The 25577-nt window shown below is 38.9% G+C and overlaps 1 long non-coding RNA gene across 3 annotated transcripts in view; it reads left to right on the forward strand.

The window, feature by feature from the left end:
* Positions 1–387: 387 nt before the first annotated feature.
* LOC123583497 overlaps positions 388–25577 on the forward strand; it is a 49376-nt gene continuing 24186 nt past the window's right edge. The window contains exons 1-4 of one of the 3 annotated variants that reach the window (XR_006704907.1): positions 16297–16417; positions 17534–17631; positions 21848–21981; positions 24110–24220. This is a non-coding gene — a long non-coding RNA (uncharacterized LOC123583497). Of the gene's footprint in view, positions 529–16296; positions 16418–17533; positions 17632–21847; positions 21982–24109; positions 24221–25577 lie in introns of those variants that run through there. The other 2 variants (XR_006704906.1, XR_006704905.1) reach the window with 2 other exon arrangements.

Below are 25577 nucleotides of genomic sequence, written 5' to 3' on the forward strand. Positions count from 1 at the left end.
TGTTCATTTTTTCTATTACTTGTGTTCATTATTGAACCAGATGGAGCTGATAGAAAAGCCAGACTTACCTTTGACAGCCTGGATTTTAATCCCAGCTCCAATTCTTAATTAGTTGAATGACTAATTTCTGGAGATCAGTTTCTTCATCTGTAAAATAGAAGCAATAATATATGTCATTATCATATATATATCTATAATAGGTTTACTGAGAAAATTAAACTAATTAATTCTTGGACTGTGCTTTAATCCGTGCTGGCTCATGGTAAAGCACTCAATTATTGGCAGCTATTATTATTAGGCATTTAAAGGCCAAACCTCGGGCTGCCTACACTCTTCCCACACACTTTGTACATTCCCCTACTGATAAAATAAAGGAAGGGAGGATGTAAAACTAACTTCATGATAACCAATGCAGCTTATCTGACAGAAAAGGGGGACAGCAGAGTGCAATTTTAGGATAACCTCTTGGAGCTCAGGACAGACTTCTTATAGAGACACCACTGCCTGGAGATAAGACACAAATATCAGGTGAGTTCAAACATGTTATATACTGTGCTTTCAAGTTATTTCGTTCCAAGAGCATTGGTTTGTATTCTGTGAGAAAATCTACTTCTTATTTAGTTAGTTTTTATATAATACAAGTCTTTGTAGAAATCTGTGAGCTAGTTTTTTCCTTAGTGTGATATATGCCCATCGGAGCTGACAGTTAACATTTATTGAATGTTTATAAAGTATCTGTCACTATTTTAAAGTGTTTTGTGTGTAAAACTCACTTAATTCTCCCAACAAACTTATAAGGTATAGGTACTATTATTCCAGTCTCACAGAAGGCTAAGTAAGCTAAGCCACAGAGAGATTTTAAAATTTACCATAGATTATACACCTAGCAACGTTGCAACTAGGATTCAACCTAAGCCATGGGGCCCTAGAGCTCTTGCATTAATGACTGTACTATACAGCCTCTCTTTGGAATACCACATATGTATAACTTTCAAAAGTCTTTTAGCAGGTCTAATTATTATTTCTTTGACATTCAGCTTTAGATTCACAACTGGGCCCAAATATACACCTACCATTTTGAGCTTTCTACATAGATTGTTCCAAGCAGGTATTTTAAATTAAATTGATTACAAAAGTCTTTGAAATAAATTTGAAAATTAGAAAGTTGACCAAGTAAATTTAAGAGGTAACATACTCAAAAAGGAATGAAAAAGGAACACTGCTAAAGCAAGATGTGCTTTCTTGGTTTACTAATGATATTCAAGAAAGGCATTACATATTATATTTGGATCTGCCTGTTTTAGGTAGATTTCTATTATGATACCTCATGGTTTTATTTTTTTAATAATATTGGCTTAGAGTAGAAAAAAAGTGACCTGTGATCATTGCCGAAAAATAGGAAATACAAAAAAGTACAACTGATAAACCAAAGTCACCCATTATCCTATCTCCCTAAAATAATCATTCTTAATAATTTACTTGAGTTCTTTTAACTTATATTTTTCTAGGTGACCAAAATATTACGTAGAGTACCATATTTTTAACTGATAATCTTATTAACATATTTTAATGTTATGCTATAGTTGAGAAGATCTGAACTCACAGTAATAAATTAACCATGCAAGGTGTAGGAAATATTCATAAATCCATACAAATGCACCAAATATATATATGCAACTACATATGAAAAATATACAGGCATAACTAAGAATATGGACTTTAGAATCATGGGTTCACAGAGCTGGCTATAGTCTTTGCCAAACTGTAGAACTTTGGTTAAGTAAGCTCTCTATGCTTCAAATTCCTTGTCTGTAAGGTGAGAATCTATGCTGTAGGTGTCTCGGGGCCTTACAAGAAGGGATACATGAAAAATCCTTAGAGCTATTCCTAGCATTCCCCCTTCCTCCTCTCTGTGCTATTGGGCTAGGAGCACACTCATGTCTTCAGTAGTAGAGGACATTTACTTACTTAATTATTTAGCTAGTAAGTCCAGTGATTACTGAATTCAACTCAAGCATGGGCAGTCTCTATCAAAGATCTATTTCTGCTAACTTTACTTCATTTCATAATCATTTATAATATCCAAGTTTCAAGATAAGACAGTATGGATTTAAACCTGAACAACTCACAAGTACATAACTGATGGCTTTGGCTTCAATTACAATTATTGATCTAAGCCTTCTGTGTAAAACCCAGCAGCAGCCAGCTCTTAGCTGAGTGTCAGTTGGTTAGGATGGAGAAATTAGGTAATTAGGGAAAACAATTTTTTTTCTTCAAAATCTCAGGTGAACTACAACCCAGTTTCAGATACAATTAATTTGATTCACAGGCCATATGATGGACAGGTACGGTTTTCAAAAACTCTCTGCTGAACGTGGCTAGTTAATGTCTATCATGGACCTGCTTTAAGCAGATTCTTCCTTGACCTCTTAGTTCTGTAAGGTTCTGAGACCTCCATCTCTGTTCCATACTATTGGTGTTTGGTCAGTTTCTGTATCAGAGCTGACTTCCTGATTGCAGAGTTCTTGGGCTCTCTGCCCATAATTACTCAAATTTGCCATCAGGGCTTTCTACAACTGCACAGACATGGTCAGCCATATTGCTATTGTTCTGACAATTCCTGATCCTATTTACTCTTACCTAAATTTATGTAACAGAAAATTCTGGTGGCATAACATTCTTCAAGTGCAAGCTTTTCCTGTAAATTTTATATGCAAAATCACTCCTTTCACCAATGAATGATATCTTTAGATATTACTATGAGAAGAATATTTTATTTTCGCTGTCTTTAAATGGGGTAAAGAACAAGTACCAAGCTGTTTCCTGGAAGATTCTCCACTGTTACTCAAAAAGTTTCCTCTAGAGTTATTTCCTTTTTGCTCTTTTCAAATATCTCACCTGTCCCTAGTTCAGCAGCTGAGGTTAAATCTCGTCCTTTTGCTGCCTCATATGACTTTATTGTTTAACATATATGTATATATGCATACATACTTACATATATAAACATACATATACATAATATACATATTTTATATACACATGTGCACATATTTATATATCATTAAATTTTACCGTAAGAAGTAATGACACTTGCAGGAATTCAACTTAAATGACGGCAAAATTAGTTTTCTAATTAAGTCACTGCATGTTGTTTTTCTCAGCAGCTCTGCTCTCAGATGAATCCCTTCCTCTCCTGAAACCCACGCACCATCCATAGCTTGTTCTCTTCCTTCCCACTGTGCCATCCTTTATCAACCGGAGCAGTCAAATCAACCCTTGGGGTGTTCTTAAAAGCACCATATGCCCAACAGAAGAGCACTTGAATTACTCTGCATACCAGAACCTGCTGTACATCACAACAGATTATTAACAGAGACCAAAAAGTAGGGCATGATGTGATCTTAAAACCCATCAGAAACTTTCACCTGAGAGCACTCCTTGATCCATTCATTATATCTCCCAGAATCTCATTTCTATCAACTAAATGAATCAGGCACTTACAGGGTTTTTGGATGCAAATGACTTCTGACCTAAACTTTAGCCATATTTAGAAATATCCTGCCTATTTCTTTATATGCACCATGTATTTTTTTTAGAAAGTACTCGTGAACAAGCTGGCTTCTACATAATGAAAAAAAGAAAGCAAAGGAACTTTTCTAAGTAACTTACCTGAGTCACTTTCTTTGTGGAGTTTCCCCCACAAAGAAGTAGTGACAGAGCAGACATAATAGTTTAGAACTTAAATAACATACACTTTTTTTAATATATAAATACTCCTGAAAGATTTTTTTTTCAGTTCTATGATTTACCTTTTATATTCAAGGCCTAGCCCTGCCTTGTGAAAAATTTTCAGATTGCCTCCATTGTGCTTTCCAACTTCCCTAGGCTTAAAAATTGTATCTTTTTTCACACAAGCCTGATAGCTTAAACAAGGCAGTATGTATTTTATTCTCATATTAATTAGTTTAGGGTCAGAAAGAGTGGATAGCCTCCCTTGGCCCTTATCTGCTTCCAAAAGGGAGTCACTTTGAAAGGATATAGGTATGATATGCAACGTATCATTGTGCTTACCCTGCAAGCAAAGTATGTGATAAGCAAGATTGGATGTTAGAACCTAGTGAAATGCAGTTTAGTCTTGCAAGATGTGGCAGGTGAAAAGAAACCACAGAGGAAGCTTCTCACAGTGACAACAAAGAGAGAAGGCAGGATTGGAAATGGTCACTTGACACAGCCTTGAAAGGAATGGTTGTGAAAACATGGCACTGAGCTTATTACAATGACAGCTATGATAGAAAATAACAATTTCAGGGTCATGCTCTTCCTACACATAAGTTTTTCCTAGAAAAAAAATATATTTCATAGGAATGAACAGTTGATCTAAAGTGGCTGTTAAACTGAAGTATCTAAACAAACATTATACTTTAAGATAAAAACCCCACACATGAAATTTGCTGAAGTCACACAACTATCTTCTGCCAGTTATATAAAATTACAAAGGTGAGGGGCACCTGAGTGGCTCAGTCGGTTAAACATCCAACTCTTGATTGCGGCTTAGGTCATGATCTCACCGTCGTGAGATCAAAACCCATGTTGGGCTTCGTGCTGAGCATGGAGCATGCCTGGGATTCCCTCTCCTCCCTCTGACCCTCCCCCACTCACATGCACATGCACTCTCTCTCTCTCTCTCAAAAAATAAATAATTAATTAAAAATTCTAAAAATTGCAAAGGTGACACTAAATTCTTAACATTTAGCATATCAAATTATATTCTCTGGGTATTTGTTTTCAGACATTTCATATTCATTAGATACATTAAAGACTTGGTTTCAAAGTATAAGGATGCCTTGAGAAACAAGTACTCTGTGGGATATTATACAAATGAAAGATGTTAGTACATAAAGCTTTGGGTACTTAAGAAAAGTTAGATAACTTACCCACACGGCCATGATGGATGGATTACAGAGTCAAAATAGTTTGAGTGCTGTACTTGTACTCTTTGGTTTCCCAAGGAATCAATTTTTTTTTCTCAAGAGGGTTTGGATGTGGCTATCAACTTAACATTAAGAGCACATTTCAGGGGCGCCTGGGTGGCGCAGTCGGTTAAGCGTCCGACTTCAGCCAGGTCACGATCTCGCGGTCCGTGAGTTCGAGCCCCGCGTCAGGCTCTGGGCTGATGGCTCAGAGCCTGGAGCCTGTTTCCGATTCTGTGTCTCCCTCTCTCTCTGCCCCTCCCCCGTTCATGGTCTGTCTCTCTCTGTCCCAAAAATAAATAAGCGTTGAAAAAAAAAAAAAAAAAAAAAAAAAAAGAGCACATTTCATACCTAGATATATAATATTTGGATAATATATTTATATACATTTTCTTTTCACCCTAAATGAAGTGACAATTAATTGGATATTAGCATAGTAAGCTGCCACATGAAATACACAGAGCTGGTCCCTATTAATCCAGGTAAGAAATTAAGATAGGAAATACTCTCTTTTCTTGCAAGAGGGAAAGGCAGGATCAGCAGGTGCAAAGATTTAAGTAATTCAGTGGCAACAAGTTGCTCAAGAACTAGAATTAAATTCCTAAGCAAAATGAATTGCTAAGGAGAAAGGAGAAATTAAATATAAGAAGCTATAATTATCATTACTTGTGTCCTCTAAGTAGAAGTTAGGGATCAAATCCCATAGCATCTTGGCATCTCCTTAAGAAAAGCCATTCCTTGGGGCGCCTGGGTGGCGCAGTCGGTTAGGCGTCCGACTTCAGCCAGGTCACGATCTCGCGGTCCGTGAGTTCGAGCCCCGCGTCGGGCTCTGGGCTGATGGCTCAGAGCCTGGAGCCTGTTTCCGATTCTGTGTCTCCCTCTCTCTCTGCCCCTCCCCCGTTCATGCTCTGTCTCTCTCTGTCCCAAAAATAAATAAACGTTGAGAAAAGCCATTCCTTAAATCTTCTTGTTATTCTGTATACAAGTTCTGCATCTCCCTACAGTGAGGTTCCAATAAGGACAGAGCAAGATTTTGCCAAGCATATACCTTCAGCATAAATTGTGACTTTGTATGTCTTCCTGAACTGAAAACTACATCTCTGAGGCTGCCTTGCAGCTAGGATTCCGGATACAAATTAAGTCTCTCCAATTAAATCACCTAGATGAGATCTGAAAGGTGGCAAGCATGGGGTTTCTCAGCTTTATGTCCAGTACCAGTTCCCAGCTTCCTGGATATCAAGAAGCAGCAGCATCAATGGTAGGAACAGTAATGTTCTGAATATTCTGTGTTCCCTGTCCAATTAGCAGCTTCCTGTGTGTTGAGAGGGGTGGTGGTGGCTTCTAGATCCCAGCTTTCTGATCCCTGGGTTACAACTGCAGCAGTGTGTTCTGGAACTACAGAATTTCATTTGCAGCTTCCTGATTCCTTCCATTCCCAGTTGCAGCAGCATAAGTGGAGGCTCAGTTCTGTAGTGTTCTGCGAGTCATTGCTGGAAGTTGGTCCTCCAGTCCTCCAGCAATTCTATAAGCACCTAATTCCCTGTTATCATATCCCTTTATGCTAAAAATAGCTAAAGCAGGCTCTGTTTTATGAACTAACCAGTGATGATGAAGGTTTTGACTCAGATGCCTAATTCAATTAGTTGGTAACAGCTGCCTAGAGCAATGTATTTAGAAGAATTTTGAGACTGAGGCCCAAGCTCCATGAAAAATATGTTTTATACCTAGAATGGGAGCATTACAGGTTTTTCCACCTTAATATACACTTACTTAACAAATTTCTGAGTGTGTGGGTGTGGGGGGAGGAGTGTAGGAGGGAGGTTGTGTCTACATGAATAAACATAAAATTTGAAAAGATAGGTAATATTACAAAATTTCATTTGTATTCAAATAGAGATATAGTGAAAATGAACTAGGCATACCAAATTAAACACAGATTACATAGAGGGAAATGTTGGATTTGTTCACAGGAACTCTAATTGTACCATACACAAGTTACAATTTATTATACTCGAAACAGCAAAAGTTACCTCAATACAATCCCTCTACTCTAAATCCAATCTTCAAGGACACAAAGGTCTGGCCATTTTGTTCTCTCAACTTGCTGAATTGCTCACTGCTGGAAATGATTTTAAAGGATTAATTTTAAAGAAACTTCAAATGGAAAATCAACGTATTAGAAAAGAACGTTAACAACAACAACAACAACCCCTCTGTTCTTGGGACTTCATAACTGTTTACCTTGGAAGATAAGTTAGTGAGGGGTTTTTCCCCCATTCTGAAAGGCAATCATTTTTTTCCTGAGAGTGTTAATACTTCAGTCATTTAAGCTTCCTAATTTGATGCTTTTTGGTTAAGAAGGAAACCTTAAGTGAGGAAAGGAAATGCTGAGAGGAAATTACTTGAACAGAACTTAATAGTTTTGTGATATGAAGCTGTGATCACATTTTTTTCACAGTATGAGTCAGTCATATAAATGTTTGGTTTACTTAGTTTCTTAATTTGATATGAGACTACACTGGGCAAAACTTGACAGTAAAATGTTATTTTTCATGAGTTAAACTATATTCATTTCATTATTAATATACTATCTCATATTTGTAAGTGAAACTGGTATAAGTGGGTTTTGGTCAGCATAAAGCTCACTTTTAAAAGTATGTTTTTAAATGAATTACTGGCCTGTGCTATAATTTCAATAATGCTGCCTCACACATAGGGATTCGAAGATCATGGTTATACTTACTATTAGTGTCAACACAATGTAAGTAGGGTTCATTAAGAAACTCTCTGGGGATTCCTAAAGTGATTACATTCTCTTTGTAATCTACAAAAAGGAAATCTTCAAAGGATAACAATTCGGTGAGATGAGATGAGAACCATCTGGTTCACTTGTAAATCCTATCCTTATTTTTTGTGGTATGTCATTGCTGTTCTGTCCTATTAGCACCAGAGAATGAAATTCAGAAAGGTTGTTTTTTATCATTTTTTTTCCTTATAAAAATGGAAAAGGGATTGGACATCAGCTATTAGAGTAGCTCCCTGCCTAATCTCTGACAAAGGCCCCCATCAAACCCAATTCCCCAAACCACCTTTCTTCATACAATCATGTATGTTCCCTGATGGTTTCATGTTATGAACAAATATCCAGTACAATTTTTTAAAATTTTATACCAATCTTTTTTCATTTTTCTATTATCCACATACTATTCTCCTCAAGCATACTAATAGGTGATAACCAACTGGCACCTAGAAGACTCTCATGTGCTAAATATCTCTGACTCAAGTGGTATAGTAATAAAAAGTCTACTATTACCAAAACAAATTTAGCTCATGATGACAAATGCCAACCTATATTGCCCTCATCAGCTTCTTTTCAATTCAAAAAACTAAGAAATTCAGTGGTTCTATGAATGCCTTTGGGTAATACCACCCTCTTTTTACATGCAAAATTCTTGGGAGGGGTAGCACACTGAGTTCCTACAATTTAGAAGGAAGTGGTTTAGTAAATCTCTTCCCAAGTGGGTAGAGGACAACATAGGATATGGGATTTCTAAGGTTCCTGAGGCCCTAGGAAAGAAGGTGGTGCTCCATCTAAGTCACAGACTTGATTTCCTGCCCCTAAACTAACTTCTCCCTCAGAGAGGTGAATTTATTCTTTTTCTCAAATGCAAATCTCTTTCTTCTTCTAAGGGAGCATTTCCAATGGAATTCAATTCCAATTCTCTGTCCAACCTCTTGTGAGAATTCTTCATGCTTCTATTCCACCTCCCACCTCACCATATCCTAAACCCAATCCCATCCAGCAGCATGCTATTTTACAGCTTGAGATGACATAGCATGGGCTTTGGAGACAGACTTAAGCTGGAGTCTTAACTCTGTCAGATACTGTATGATCTACAGCAAGTTATTTCACTTCTCTGAGACTCAGTTTCCTCATCTCTGTATTAGAGTTAATAATACCTACTGTATACTAGGTCTCCTGGGTGGCTCAGTCGGTTGACCATCCGACTTTGGCTGAGGTCATGATCTCACAGTTCATGAGTTTGAGCCCCATATCGGGCTCTGTGCTGACAGCTTGGAGCCTAGAGCCTGGAGCCTGCTTGGAATTCTGTCTCCCTCTCTCTCTCTGCCCCTCCCCTGCATTCTCACACATGCTCGCTCTTTCTCTCTCTCTCTCTCTTTCAAATGAATAAAAATTAAAAAAAAAATTAAATAATATGTACTGTATAGAGGTTATGGTAGACCAAATAAGGGCACCAAAGAAGTCCACATGCTAAACCCCAGAATCTGTGAATGTTACTGTACAGGCAAAAGAGACTTCAGAGACACAACCCTGCTGACACCTTGATTTTAGCTCACTGAGAACTGTGTCAGACTTCTGACCTTTAAAACTGTAAGATTAAAAATGTGTACTGTTTTAAGCTACTAAGTTTGTGGTAATTTGTTTCAGGGACAATAAGAAACCAATACAGAAGTGTTGTAAGAAAGTATATGCAGAAGGTTTACCTTAGTGCCTGGCACAGATTAAGCCCTAAACGAGTATTAGTTTCCTCCAACAATTTACCTAGGAAATTCTAACTCTTTTTTTTTCTTTTTTCTTTTTTTAAGTTTATTTACTTTTGCAGAGAGAGAGAGAGAGAGAAACAGAGCATGAGTTGGGGAGGGGCAGAGAGAGAGGGAGACACAGAATCTGAAACAGGCTCCAGGCTCTGAGCTGTCAGCACATAGCCCAATGCAGGGCTCAAACTCACGGCCAGTGAGATCATGAACTGAGCCGAAGTTGGACACTAAACCGACTGAGCCACCCAGGAGCCCCCTGGGAATCCTAATTCTTTTATACGCACACACACACACGCGCGCGCGCATACCCAAGACCACATTCTATGTGCCAGACACCATTCCAGAAACTCATGGAATTTACACCCTAATCAAAAAAACAAAATCGTTTCATATGCTGGGGTAATTTTTCACTTTCTACACACACCAGCCTTAATTAGACATTTGTTTTTCTCAACTATTATGCCACAGGCTCCCACATTCACACTCATACATTTCACCAAGACCCAAAAGAGGAAGCACTACAGAAGAGTCTGTTTAGACCAGCAGAACTGCCTGGCCTGGCCTTCCCCACTCCACCCTTCCTAGACTACTTCCAAATTTATACAATAAATCCAGTGCCCAGAACCACAGTGGAGGTGACACAACTCTCTGACCAGTTCTTGGGACAAAATGCTTTTGAATGCAAGGGACTAAGAAGTACTTCATTATCTTGCCCATGCTGGATGCTGTAGCTTCTGTCCCAGAATGACTCCTCCTGGTAAGACTAAGGCGATTCTGCTTCTAGAAGTCAAACTTAAAATTCTCTTTCCAGAGGTAAGAATTCCACCCCATACATGAACAGCTGAGAGCTAGTACCCCCTGAAGAGCACTCAGAGAAACACATTCTCACTTTGTGATGACCTTTATAGCTTTACTCTGCTTCCAAGTATCCCTTTCTGCTATATTTGAGTCCCAGTGAATACAGGGAGACCTACTAGAGAGGTGCAGACTTTTATTAGAGCATGGTCCCTGGTTAGATAGGTTAGCGTTTTCAGCAGGGGATTTGCCAGCCTCACAAAGTGATGTTTGCCCCATAATTGCAGCATCCCACTGTCCAGGAAAATCAAGTCTCACTGTCAGATAAGGAATCCAATCACTTCACTCTGGAATGATTCTGGGAGTCTGTTAGATTGGTGGAACTCTCCTGGTTATTTCTCTTTCTTCTCTGTGTGTAAATGTCTGTGTGATTTTTTTTTAATGTTTTTATTGATGTCAAGAAGTTGGTACAAAAACAAGACTAACAGTGTACGATTCAGGCTCCTGATTTCCCACATCACATCTCCCCATCTCCATGAGCAGATGGCATAGCTGGAGGACTGTTTACTCTATGGCTTATTTCCCCCTTATCTTTGATGTCCCAGGATGTCAAAGGTTGTAAATTTAATATTGATTTTATAAAGTAGTTTTACTCTAACATGTCAGTTACGATTAGCTTCAACCTGGAAGAAGCTCTAGCCACTGATCTGGATTTGCACGCAATGTGGCTCCCTGGCTTTCAGACTCTCTGAGTGAATGCTTTATTTATTAGAGGGGCAATCGTTTGTAAAGGCCAGGACAGCCTGCAGCCCCTAGCTCTCTCTGTGCTCTGAGCCTCAAGCACCTGGGCCCTGTCATTAAGCTTGAAAATCTAAGGAGATCAGAGAGACATATCATTTGCTGGCATGTCAACAGACAGAAGCGTTTATAGATCACATTATACCCCAGTGACTATAACCAGAGAGAAGGGAATGAGAAGTCTTACTTGGATTTTCATCCCTCCCTTTCTTCAGTCCCCCAGTGCCCTCATGTTCCACCACCAGAGTGGGGGCTAGTGCTATAATAATAGTGATAAAAGCTGACATTTATTGAATATTTTTATGTGGTAATCACCTAATAAGCATCAGGCACTGTACTAAGGGTTTTCCATGCATCATCTCATTTAATCTTCACATCAGGCCTATGAAGTATTTATTATTACCATTATTATTATTTAATACTATTATTACCTCCATTTTATAGATGAAAATATCAAGGAACACCCAAGGTTATCCACTGCTACAACTCTTGAGGCTGGAACTCAATCCCAGGCAGTCTGACTCCACTCTTCCAGCCCCACTAGAGCCCACACGTTCAACTCCAATGCTATAAAAAGCACTTTATCAGAAAATAGGGAAGTGACATTTTTGTACCAACCATACTAACACATTTCGCTTAACATTCTCTGTTCTCATATTTTGATACAAACTGATCTTGAAGCAAAATAGTAGAATTCATCCCCAAACTCCATTTTCTTTCTTTTTTTTTTTTTATTATTTTTTTTTTCAACGTTTATTTATTTTTGGGACAGAGAGAGACAGAGCATGAATGGGGGAGGGACAGAGAGAGAGGGAGACACAGAATCGGAAACAGGCTCCAGGCTCTGAGCCATCAGCCCAGAGCCCCACGCGGGGCTCGAACTCACGGACCGCGAGATCGTGACCTGGCTGAAGTCGGACGCTTAACCGACTGCGCCACCCAGGCGCCCCCTCCATTTTCTTTCTTAAGAAGAGGTAGGCGGGGGCGACTGGGTGGCTCAGTCGGTTAAGCGTCCGACTTCGGCTCAGGTCATGATCTCATGGTCCATGAGTTCGAGCCCCGCGTCAGGCTCTGTGCTGCCAGCTCAGAGCCTGGAGCCTGTTTCAGATTCTGTGTCTCCCTCTCTCTGACCCTCCCCCATTCATGCTCTGTCTCTCTCTGTCTCAAAAATAAATAAACATTAAAAAAAAAAATTAAAAAAAAAAAAAAAGAAGAGGTAGGCAGGTTCCTGCATGGCTCTGTCGGCTCAGGTCATGATGTCACAGTCCAAGAGTTCGAGCCCCGAATCAGGCTGTCTGCTGTCAGCAAAGAGCCCACTTTGGATCCCCTGTCCCTCCCTCTCTGCCCTTCTTCCACTTGTCCTCTCTCTCTCTCTCTCTCTCTCTTTCAAAAATGAACATTAAAAAAATATATTCAAAAAAATAAGAAGAAGAGGAAGAGGTAAGCAACTGGTGTGTGTGTCCTGCTCTACTGATCCTCTCTCTCTCTCACCTTGGAACAATTCCTCTTTGGAAGATGAAGCCCAGGATGTTCATTGCTTTATGGTGGAAAGCTCTTCCTGAAGCTGTATGTCCATGTTCCTAGTCACTAGGTGCCACAAAGGGGCCACATGGCCTTCTAAGTTGAGGAAACAGATCACAGCCTTTGTACCTTGAGGAATCTCAATTCACTGTATCTAGCATTGCTGAGACTAATTTACCAGGAGGCTGACAGAGGACACTTGGGTACTTTATCTCCCAAGTTAAATATGCATCTGGAGCTCACCTGTGTGCTAAAGGCCTCCATTCCTCTCTCTCCAGGCTGAGACAGACCAGGTGAGGAATCTCTCTGGAACTCCTTTCCCTGATAATTTCCTTCTTCCCTCTTCCTAGATCTTGACAAGGGGGGAAGAGGGGGAGATGTATTAAGGCAAAATAAAGATCAGGCCAAATTCTTTGACACGCCTTCCATTAAGAGGTGAGATGTCTATCCCATCCCCTTGATTCTAGGTGGGCTCTGTGACTGCTCTGACCAACAGAATACAGTGGAAATAATGCTGAGCCCATTTGTGGGCCAAGTCCTTAAGCAACTGATAGCATCCAGCTCATAGAAGAAGTCCCAACTACTCTCATGGAGAAATCATATGGTGATACCCTGAGACCACAGGGAGAGGGACCCAGCTGAGTCAGCCAAGGGACCCAAACGTGTTAGTAAATCTGTCTTGAACCCTCCAGGTCATCCCAGAGACCAGCTGAATGTCACCAATGATGCCAATCAAAGCACAGGGAAAAGAAGTACCTGAATTCCTGATCCACAAAATTATGAGATATAATAATATAGTAGCTGTTTTGCAGTGGTGGTTTACACAGCAGAAGAGAACATGTATAGGCATGTAGGTGCCTGAGATGGACCACTTCAGTTTTTAAGGCTCCTGGACTTTTGGCATGCACTCACAGATGGAAAGCTGTTCTATCTAGCCCAATTCAACGCATTCAAGCATAGGGAAAAACATGCTGCTTTCCCCAAATAGCTCTTAATTTGTGACTTGATACCATTTCTGCAAGACAAACACTGGTGTGCTGTCCTGTGGAGCAAGTCTTCTCAACTGATTACACACTGTTAACAAAGTATTAATCTTTTAGTATATTAGCATCTCATAATTCATGGGCCACTTGGAACCCAGGTGTAAGCCAAACACACTGAGCCTACGCTTTGTTTTTCCCTTTAATTTCCTGAGCTGCCACATTATTTTCAACAGTCAGAAGGTAAATCTCTTCACTTCAGAAGAAAACCCTGCTCCCAGGTAGATAAGGAAACACATTCTTTGTTGTAAGGCCTAAGAATTATGGTGAAAGACACAAAGGTAGGCACTTTTAGTTAATGGCTTCCAAATATAATTTCATTCTTCTATTTAATTATATGTATCTCAAAGTATACTCTAAATGACTGTGAGAAAGAAGACAGCATATTCTGGAAACATAATGCACTTTTTTGAGTATCCACAGTTTGTCAAACCATAATATACTTTCGTGGAAATGAAATCAATAAGAAAAACAACCCAAGAGAGAGAAATAAGGGAGACTTGACAAGTAGTCAGTTTGGTTTTATGCACAAACTACACTTGGTCAAAGTATTTTTTGAAGTGAAGTAATTTACTATGGATGTGCTTATTTTCTATACTAAAGTTTTTGTTGTTGGTTTGTTTGGTTTATTGTTCAAATGACACAAAAACAAAAGCTGAAGAGAAAACTTCCTTCAAGAGAATCCCATCCCAGAATTCTACACAAAGATGTGCTAATCCTTGACCTTCCACATGCAGGTTAATATCTCTAGAAGCTTAAAGAAGAGACATTTATGAACCTTTTATTTCAGACTTACCCTGACAATCACAGAACACAGAACTCTTTGCTGGCATGGAGAGATCAGTCTCTTAATCTGTAAATTGAGATTGATAATATCCAACCCATAGGTTTTGTTTTGGGAATTATATTTTGGAAGAAGAGGAATTAGTCAAAACACAAGGAAGGGTGGGGAAGAATAACCAAAAGGCAATGTCATATAGAAGTTAAGGGAGAGGATAACAATCTTTTATCTGGGTGGTGGGATTTGGGTTGCTTTTCGTATTCTTTGTAATTTTATATGGCTTAATTTTTTTTTGTCATTAACATGTGTCATATGTTTTAAAAAATAACAAGCCAACTAGAAAATCAGGAAAAGAAAATATTTCAAGGAAGTGTAGTCAAGAGGTTTTAAAGAGGCTCAGAGATCCAAGAAGACAATGGCTTTTCAAAATACAAGTACCCCCTCATCCATCCTAAACTTTTTGATGGTACCTTGCTAGGTGGAGGGGAATCCTACCAGGAGCCAAATCAAAGAATGACTGGAAATACTGGTTTGTAAAAGTCCCTGTTTAATGATTAATTGCTGTACCTTATACCCATGGGGCTTCCCAATTTCTCCCATTTTATGTCCCATATCTCTGTATGGGGGAAGCTTGGCCATTGTTGTAATATTCTGGATTCAAAACAACCAAAGTAGTTTAGGATATGATGCTGATTCCTTTACAGGTAGCTGTAAAGTTTTCAAGATTTTCAAGACAAAGTGGATAAAATCTACAAATAAAAACTTTATGGTCTGTGAATGCTATTCCATAACTAGTTAAAGCTCTTTTTATTATAACAGAACACAAACATGACGTAAGTGTATTAAATGCAGCCTATCTTCATCTTATTTCAATTTTATGAAATGTTTAGTATTTTCCTATTAAATAATAAGCTTTCCAAAAATTTAGGATGAACAATTTTGCATGGCCTGCTTTAAAATGTGCAAGAAGTTCTGGGGTGCCTGTGTGGTTCAGTCAGTTAAGCATCCCCTCTTGATTCCAGCTCATGACCTCATAGTTCCTCAAATGGAGCTCCACCTCAGGCTCTGCACTGATAGCGTGGAGCCTGTTTGGGATTCTCTCCCTCTCTCGGGCTGTCTCTCTCTCTCAAAAAAATAAATAAATAAATAAATAAATAAATAAATAAATAAACTTTTAAAGAATAAAAAAATAATAGGCTAAAAACATGAAGAAGCTAATAAAGAGGGTATTGGTGAAAAAATAAAAAATAAATAAAAAGTGCAAGAAGTTTTACAAAATTCTTTAGGCTATACTGGCTTAACAGAAGACATCCAACAGGTTTTGGAGGTTAAAGTCCTGGGTCTCAATGCCGGATTTGTCACACCATGGGTGTGTAACTTAGCGTGCAAGTTACTTCAACAGCATTCTCTTCAAGCACAGACTGAATTTTCTTTAAGCAGCAGGCATTTTGCTAACCACTGAGAATACAAAGAGAACAGGGTACAAATGGTTCTCCCTCATAATTTCTTTGGGCCTCCCCTATGTAAAATACTTACCTGATATGACTGTTACAAGGACAGGAGTGTACTGTATAGGGTTCTGACACAAAGTTGTATAACAAGCTATATTACTATCATTGTGACTCTAAGGGCAAAGGGTAAGAGGTCGTACCCTGCGTAAAGACCATCGACCCCCACGATGGGGAAAGCCAGAGGAAAGCAGGTGTGGCCTTCTGTCCCGGGATCCTCACCTCCTCTCAGACCACTTTTCACTAGAGCCATCGCTGTGGTGAGCAGCCAGCGCTGAAGGAGCGGGACCACACCGGCGGCCGCCGGTTTCCCATCTGCCCTCTGGGCGCTACACTTGCGCATGCGCAGCCTGTGAAGGTCCGGCTGTTGGCCCTGAGGGGCGATCCCTGAGTCCCAGGGAGATGGGTTAGAGCTTAAACGCCCGGAGTTTTACGGCTCTGTCGGTAAGACCCCTCAGACGGAGAGAACCCACAGGCCCACGGTGGGCGCAGACTCAGCAAAGCACATTTGTATGGACTTTCCCGCCTTCTCTGTTTGACTGTCTCCGGTCTCAGTCCTGACATCCGCCATCACTTCCCTAATGAATGACAGGCATGCAACCCCTTGTCTCAGGCTTTGCCTTAGAGGGAAAACCAGGGTAAAATACTATCTATAGAAGGAAAATATTAACAGAATTTTGTTATTGGAGGAATGTGTGAAAATTACTATACAGTGGGGTGCCTCAGTGGCTCATTCGGTTAAGCGTCGGACTCTTGATGTTAGCACAGGTCCTGATTTCACTGTTCGCGCGAGTTGCAGCCGGCCTCCGGCTGTGGGGAAATGGCACCCAGCCAACTTGGGATTCTCTCTCCTTCTCTCTGCCCTTCCCCTGCTTCAGTGCTGTCTCTCTTAAAATAAATAAAAAAAAAAAAAAGAAAGACAAGGGGAGCCTGGGTGGCTCAGTCGGTGAAGCAGCCGACTTTCGCTCAGGTTATGATCTCAAGGTTTGTGAGTTTGAGCCCCTCCAACCCCCTCTTAGCCCCCTCCCTCAGTAGGGAAGGTTTGGGGGCGTTCGGAGGGCTCCGTGCTGATGACTCAGAGCCTGGAGGCTGCTTTGGATTCTGTGTCTCCCTCTTTCTCTGACACTCCCCTGCTCACGCTCTCTCTCTCTCTTTCTTTCAAAAATAACCATTAAAAAAATGACTATACAATGAAATAATACATGGCCATTGAAAAGAGCGAGGTAAACCAATCCAGTTAATGTTAGAAACTTCTAAAACATGCTGTTAAGAAAAGGAAGATGCAGATCAGTTTATGTAATATCTTATTTTGTAAAAAAAAACAAACCTCAGAAATTTCTATATCTGTATGTAAATATACTTATTTATAAATGTATAAAAATGTAAACATTTATTTTTATTGTATTATATTAATATATTATGAATATATATATAAACTTCTAAAAGGATATGTACTAGTTTGTTAAATGTGTTTGAGGGTTGGGAGTAGAGGAGAGGAGGCTAGTTAAACAAAAAGGTCTTTATTTAAAAACCGTATATGTGACATATTATTCCATTCAGGTAAAATCATACAAATATGAGTATGTGCTTATGACAGATGAAAGAGGGATAGTCACCAGTATGCTAATGATCATCATCTCTGGAATGTGGGATTTCAGGTAGGCTTTTACTTTCTTCCTCACACTTTTCTTGTTTTAAGTTTTTCAATAATTATAGATTTAAAACAAAATATAAAGAGGCGGTGTGGCATAGTGGTGAAGAGTACAGCATCTGGAGCCTGATAACTACATTCAAATATTAGTTCTGTCATTTAGGGTTGTGTGATCTTGGACAGGTTATTTAATTTCTTTGGGCTTCCGTTTCCCCAACTGTAAAATGAAGATAATATAGTACCTACTTCATTAGGCTGTTAAAAAAATTAAAAGGGAAATAGAGGTAAAGCTTTCAGAATGGTGCCTGGAACATAGTAAATGCTACATACAGGTTAGCTAGTATTATTTCTTTATATTCATTGAAAAGAAAAATAGCTGATGGACTTAGATGCACCTCTGGTTACGCAGTGAGAAAAGATAGCCTTCACTGTCATCATGGCCTGGGTAGCCATTTACACACAGCCACTCTGCTCCTGTAGGTCAGCAGCTTCTGCTTCCAGAAAGAAGGGAAAACAAAAGGGAGAGGAAGAAAGAAAGGAGAGAGAGACAGAAAGGGAGGAGAGAAAAGAAGGAGAAAGAAAAAGAAGGAGGACAGGGACAAGGAACAGAAGAAAAGGAAAGAAACAGAATAGTTCCAAATGTTCCACTTGGATGCTGGTGGGACAAGGCAAACGTCCCCCTCCTCCCAGGTTTCTGGACTGGCTCTGAAGGATTCTCTTCCCAGGTTCCTGATAATCCCAGTTCTTCAAGAAGTGTGCAAATTCATGTTGGTGGCCTATTTTCTTAATTGAGATGTAACTGTTAGTATTGTCCATATTGCTGACATTCTTGTCATATTCCTAGATATTAGATAAAAAAGTTTTAATCAGTTATAAATGAGAATGTACATACCATAATTCTAAAACTGTGTCTTCATCAAAGTTTGCTTGCAACTATGATACATGTGGCTTTAGTGCCAATTCTTATTAACTGTGCAATGCAATGGGCTGACACCCATGACACATTTCCCCTTATTCAGTCACAAAAATACTTCTAAATAGCCATAAATGAGAATGTACACACAACATTTCCAATAGCTACTCTGCTCCTATCAAAGTTCACATCAGAGAAAATTTAAACTGTTGCCACTGAGCTGCCTTGCCCCAATTCCAACAACTCTTATTTCAAAAATGCTTAGAAAATTGAATCTTTAGATCTCGCTGGGTAAACAGATCTGAGGTAGATTTATTTCAACCCAAGTCCTTTATTTGAGATATGTGTGCTCCTGAACCCAACTAAAATGCATACCATAGCCATTTCAAAGGCAGTGATAAAATTACTTGGTTAAATATTTTGGCTAGATTTCCTGTTTCCAGAGACCCGGGCTTTGTATTCTGTGGCTTCTGCATTGCCATGTGGTGATGTGGGCGGTATTAAATGGCACCACATCTGCCAACCTCCATAAGTACTATGCCCCACAGGGAAAGCCCCAGGCACCCATTACCACTGCGAGCCACAAGGACAAGACAACGCCAAATCTCAATAACCACCTTTAAATTCTCAGACCTTTGGCTTTCTTCAGGAATCCAGGCTGTAAGCCTCTTAGGATGACTACAGACCGCAAAGTACCGCCTCATTTCAGTGTGGAGTCTATAAAATCACTTTAGTTATAATTCAGATATTCTCCAGACTTGAGGCTGCGAAGCATTCCGATCTGCTCTTAGATTTCTGTATAATCTCTCCTTCATTTTATAACATTCTTTGTCTTCTGTTGCTCTGTGCAAATACCAGTGCTTTACAAGTCATCAGGCCATGATTTGTGCATGGCCTGATACGTGGAGGTGAAAAGGGAGCTTTATGTGAGGCAGGGAAACGGTTCTGTTAAACTTTTCTTGCTTTCACTACCTTTAAAACTCATTAAATATGATTCTGCCTTTTACTTTGCCAAAGTGTTTAAAACCCATTTTAATGAAAAATTCTAATCCTATATAATCACACCATAAGCACTTTCTTTCTGTTCAAAGAGGAAACAGTGTTAAATTTTAATGCATACCTCTGGCAGGCTATATTAAAAGTGTTTAGTCAGTTTTAAATCCGATTAGTGTAACTGTTACAGATTAGAGAAAAATCCCAAGTGATTGGAGCAAGTCCCCAGCTCAAGGGAACTAATTTAGGGTCCAAGCCTGATCACGCCAGAATTAAAAGGAACCTCAAGACTCTTGCATTCAGTTTGTCCAAATTTTGTTCATAAGCTAATAAAATAAGGTCCTGTGCTAGGTATTGCAGCAATATAAAGACAAGTTTTCAAGTAGGAAGCAGATGAGACATAAAGCAACGCTAGACAAAGTGGAATGAGGGCAAGAGCAGAAGTGAGAAGCCCCTAAGAGAATTCAGAAAGGACAAAAATCACATTCCAGGGAGAGAAACACTGACACTTCTTAGAGGATGTAACTTCTAAAAGAGGCTTTCAAGGAGAGACAGATTCCATAGATGGGGAGACACTGCTAAGATTGGAAAAGGTAGAAAGTTTTCCAAAAAATAGAAAAAGTCTGTTGACAACTTGAAGGGAAGGGGGATGCCTCTTTGTTGAGCAAAGTGTTGAGCAGACACTATACGAGTCATCTACATCTATTTTCTCATTTACCCCGCCCCCACGACATTCCAAGGAGATGGTTATTATTATCCCTATTTTATAGATGAGAAAAATGAGCCTCAGAGAGATTGTCTAAGGTTAAACTTGCCTAAGGTTAAATAGCTAGCATGTAGTAGCACTCAGGAGAAAAATATGTTTGAGCTTTTCTCAGTATTTAGTCTCAGGAACTCCCTGCATCACAACTTCCTCTTAGCCATTATTAAGGCCCAATTTGTTGTAAAAGACTTTCCTGACCACATGAGTTAGAAATGAGATTTCCAGTCCCTGAATTCACAGCACTCTTATTGTCTGTTACCCAAGTGGCATTTACTCTACCCTGGCTTCTATATTTTTTTTTCTTTCCTCATGCAAATGTTGACCTCAGTGCTTCTTAATTGGTTGGGTCAGTTGAGCAGGAATACCAAAAACATCTGAGAAAATATGCACATATATATTTAAATATTTATATTTTTGAGACTGCCCTCCCACCCACGTCACTTTGCCTTCCTCAGTAGTTGTTCTAGAGGAGAGGGTAGTTATCCAGACCCTAAGAATGCATGCCAGTACTTGTGAAGGCACCAGCCATAAGCGTCTTTTAACATTCCCTTAGTGGTCCTAATTCCCACCCCATCCCAGTTAAGAATAATTAATTAAGCTAGCTGGACTGAAAATCAGGTGATTTGACTCCAGGCATCTGGGTGGCTCAGTCAATTGAGCAACTCTTTGTGTGTGTGTGTGTGTGTGTGTGTGTGTGTGTGTGTGTGTGTGTGTGTGTTTATTTTTTTGAGAGAGAGAGAACAGGAGAAGGGAGAGAGAGAATCCCAACCAGGCTCTGTCCTTGAACTCAGGAACTGTGAGATCATGACCCGAGCCAAAATCAAGACTCGGATGCTCAAGGCATCAGGATGGCTTAGTCAGTTAAGCATCCAACTCTTGATTTCAGCCCAGGTTACGATCCCAGGGTTGTGGAACCAAGCCCTGCATCGGGCTCTGTGCTGAGCATGGAATCTGCTTAAGATTCTCTCTCTCTCTACCCCTGTCCTCAATTCTTGCTGTCTCGTTCTCTTTCTCTCTCAAAAAAAAAAAAATCAGGTCTCAACTCTGCCACTTAGTAGTTGTGTGATCCTTTGAGACCCACTCTTATCATCTATAAGTTGAAAATCTATGTATCTGCTTTACCTACATTTTAGAATTAATGTAAGAATCAAATGACTAAGTCTGTAAAGTATTATGTAATGATATGGTATTAAATGTGTCTGGATCAGAAACACCTTGAAAGCAGGACCATGCATCTTGACTATATATATATATATATATATATATATACACACACACACACACACACACACACACACTAAGTGATTGCACATAGTGGATATTTAATAGTGGTTATTGATTTGCACATGTATGTCTTAGAACCTTACAGAAATAAAGCATATTCAACTAAAATGTCAGGAAAAGTACTGAAATGTCCTCCACCTGGAATACCATTTACCTCCCAACCGCCTCTCCCACCTGGATACATTTTAAAGACAATGCCTGTTTAAAAGTCACGGATGTCTCTGAACAGGCTCCAGATTGTCCTTATCTATCATCTTTCTTTTTTCTCAGTCCTCATTCGGTGCCTCCAAAGCAAGATGTTCACCTATATCTCAGGCAAGATGGAACTCTGCCTTAATAAATTAATGATTACTCAAGAATAGAGGACATGTTTTACCTTTCAAAAAAAAATCTTCTAGTGAATGGTAAGAAAAAAATTAATTTCCTCATTAAAAAAAAGGGCCAGGAAGGGGAAATGAAAGCCAAATACAAACCCCCTACAGTAAGAGAAAGGACGGCAAAAAAATAAAAACAAGGATTCATGAATGCAGGAAGAAATTAAAACAAACCTGCAGGCCCTCATAAATACAGCAATCAGGCAGCTCCATGCATGCATCCCATATTTGAATTTTTATTTTACATGAAGTATTTTTGTATCTGCTTTGCCTAAATTTGGCCTCTTACCAAAGCCTAATGACTCTACTTTATGTTAAGCTTTTCGAAGGATCTAAACTTAAAACTAGGGGGAGAAAAACCTGTTAATTTATCTTGCAGGAAAAGGTGTTATAATTTGAATGAAAAACAGCAAGCAGACAGATAAAAAGGAGCTGGCACAGAGCTCACGCAATCAGTAACATTTTTTGTACCTGCAGGCTGAGAAATTGTCTCCAGTGTTGTATGATGTTATTACCATTGCCTATTTTCACTTGTACATTAGGTTCAAGCATAATTGTGTGAAGATTTGAATGTTCTCCACAGATTTACTATTTTAATAAGCTCATAATGTTAAAACACTATATGTGTTGACAGTGGTACTTACACTGTATTAAGGAAACAAATCAAATCATTTCCTTTAAAATGCTAAACAGCGTAATTTGACCTTTCTACAGGCCCTGGTCGTATCAGAAATAGTTCAGATAATAGTCTTCTTTCTGACTTTTCTGTCTTTTATCCCATCCATCAGCAAAGGTACTGTCCTCATAGACCATATGACCTTATCACTCCAGAAATTGTCTTTGTCCTATTGAAGTTTATGGGGCAGAGTGGGGCCACTATGAGCCATATTCCTGAATATTCATAGTAACAAAAATAAGCTCAGGTACCAAAAAGCAAGTGTGTCATCTCGTTCATAAATCTAGTTTATGAAATGAAATTTAGGACACGGTAGGATATGGATGTATTAAAATAGCAGGAAACATTAAATCCATGCAGCAAGCAGAAGGGAAAATCATTGGCATAAGTAAATTCAATATCAGAGACAGCTGGATATTGACATTGAGTTCAGTATTGAAACAGAGTCCTGTCCCCATTATGAGCAGGTGCTTTTGGTCTCTTCTTTAGTTGAAGAAATAATTTCATAATATTTGTTAAAATACAGATCTGTTTTTTAAAAAATTCAAAAATACACACAAGCATGGAGGAAAAAAAAATCAATGATTCTATCTCTCAGAAATGATCCTTGTTACTGATGTTAGATCTTATTATTCCAGGCTTCTTCTGTACATGTTTGAATCTGAAACAAACTGATTTTTAAGTTGGTGTTTCTCTTTCCACTTAATGTTTTAACATTTTTCCACGTGATTAAATACTCTCCAACTACAGTAACACATTAATAGCCATATAGTATTCCATTAAGGAACACTGTGTTGCCTATTGTTGGATATTTAGGTTGCCTGGAGAACCCAATTAAGATGGTACTGAACTTATAGCAAGTTCTTTTTGAATACCAAAGCCTGTCCATCTGCACTCCTCGTGTGACGTTTTGTAGCTCTTAAAGCCTCTGGCTTTTGTGAGTTTAGTGACTTGAACTTTTCTATTGACTTCCATTTAGTTTTAAAGATATATTACACAAAACATCGCTTTTGTCTCCAGACTTGTCAAAATAATTGTATCTGCTTCAATTAACATTTTACTTCTACAATTCAGTATTGTGTACTTTGTATATATTTGTTTCTGCAACATCATCCTTAGAATAAGTGTATGAAATAATATGCACACTTAAGAAGCACTGCACCAATTACTTCCACCTAATCCAAAGACAACTCTCATCTATTTATTGATTCATTCACCAAGTACTTATTGAGCACCTACTGTATAACTTCTATGCCATGAGCCATGGAAGAAATATTTAAGCATCTACACTGGGTATGTCTTTACTTCAAAGTCAAAGCCACTAGGAAATGTTTGTTTTTCCTATATTTTCCTCAGATATCAGAAGCAATACTTAATTTATGTTATAAAAAGATGTCACCCTACTTTTGAGTAGCATGTAGACCTTTTTCAGCTTGTTGACCAGTTAATTAATCATAAATTCTAACACATCTCTCTTGACAGAAATGTAATCTATACCAATTTTAGCCAAATCACCAGGATTTTCAGCAGTTCTATACTTCAGTGGCCCTTAGATAACGGCCAATAGATATGTTATGCAAGAGACTCATCTTGGTAAGTGTGATGGGCAGTTATAGTAACAAATTTTAAGGGTCCCATCACCTCCACATTAAGTTTTAGAACCTACCCATCAAGATCATCCAATATCTCTCTTGGCTATCCTCAAGCTAAACTATGTTCCTTTATCCCATCATTTCACTTTTTAAAATGTCTACCTTTACCTTATCATTTCTTCAGTGATTCAGCTCTAAACCTAAGACTTCACCGATTCTATCTCCCAGCCTTCGAACACCCTCCCAAACTCCCATCAAACTAAACAATGGCCCTTTTCTAGTGAATACTTCAAAGAACACTCAAAGCTGGCCTCTTTCTCAAAATCTTTCCTGACTGATTGGAAGATAAAGCAGCTTTCCAAAGAGTTCCATCTCAACAGCATGCCATTCCCCATGGAATGTGTATTTGGATATAGATAGCGTTGTTACATATGTATGAGAATATGTTTTACTTATTCACCTGCCTTTTTTCAGCCTGATTGCAAGCCCCTGAAGACTAAGAACATGTTTTCTCTCTATTCTGTAATGATCCCACCCCCACAGAGTTATACTGCTAAATGTTGGTGCCACCTTTCTTCAAAGCATTTATCAATAATCAAAACATTTTAACTAGCTAGATCTTAGAATACAGATTTTTTGAAGTAGGAGACAATGTTAGAGGTTACCAACTCCACCACCTTCCTTTTCTTTTTAAAGCTCACATTTATTTAGGATCTATTACATGCCAGATACTATGCTAATCTCTTTATGTGAATTATCTCAGTCTTCACAAAAACTGATATGGTAGAAACTCTAAATATCTCCGTTTTTGTGTGCATACCAAAACCCTCCTTACACCTTTTCACAATAAAGTATACATAAATGAAGGAATAGTAATAGCTTAACATAGGCTGAGAACTAGAATAAGATAGGAGAGGCACCAGGGAAGCAAAATTTAAGGAGCCTTGCTCTTTCAGAGTTGTAAAGCACCTCCTTAAATTTGAACCTCTAGATACCTCTCTTGCCTCACCCTAGTCCCAGCCCTAGCCAAACCTTATTGTATGTCAGGTACTACTCTAAGCATATTTATGTAGTTAATGTAACAGTCTTATGAGATAAGTAGTATTATCCTCATTTACAAATGAGGAAATGGAGATGAAGTAATAATATGCCTAAGGTCTCACGGCTAGTAAGTAATAGGGATGGAATTCAAATCTAAGCATCCTGGTTGGAGATAGATAATTAAATGAATACTTGAAAGAAGGAATGGATGAATATTTTTAAATTTTTTTTTAATGTTTATATTTATTTTTGAGACAGAGAGAGCACGCGTGCATGAGCGGGGGAGGGGCAGAGAGAGAGGGAGACAGAATCTGAAG

This window comes from Leopardus geoffroyi, chromosome B3, assembly GCF_018350155.1.
Source record: "Leopardus geoffroyi isolate Oge1 chromosome B3, O.geoffroyi_Oge1_pat1.0, whole genome shotgun sequence".
Lineage (NCBI taxonomy): Eukaryota > Metazoa > Chordata > Mammalia > Carnivora > Felidae > Leopardus > Leopardus geoffroyi.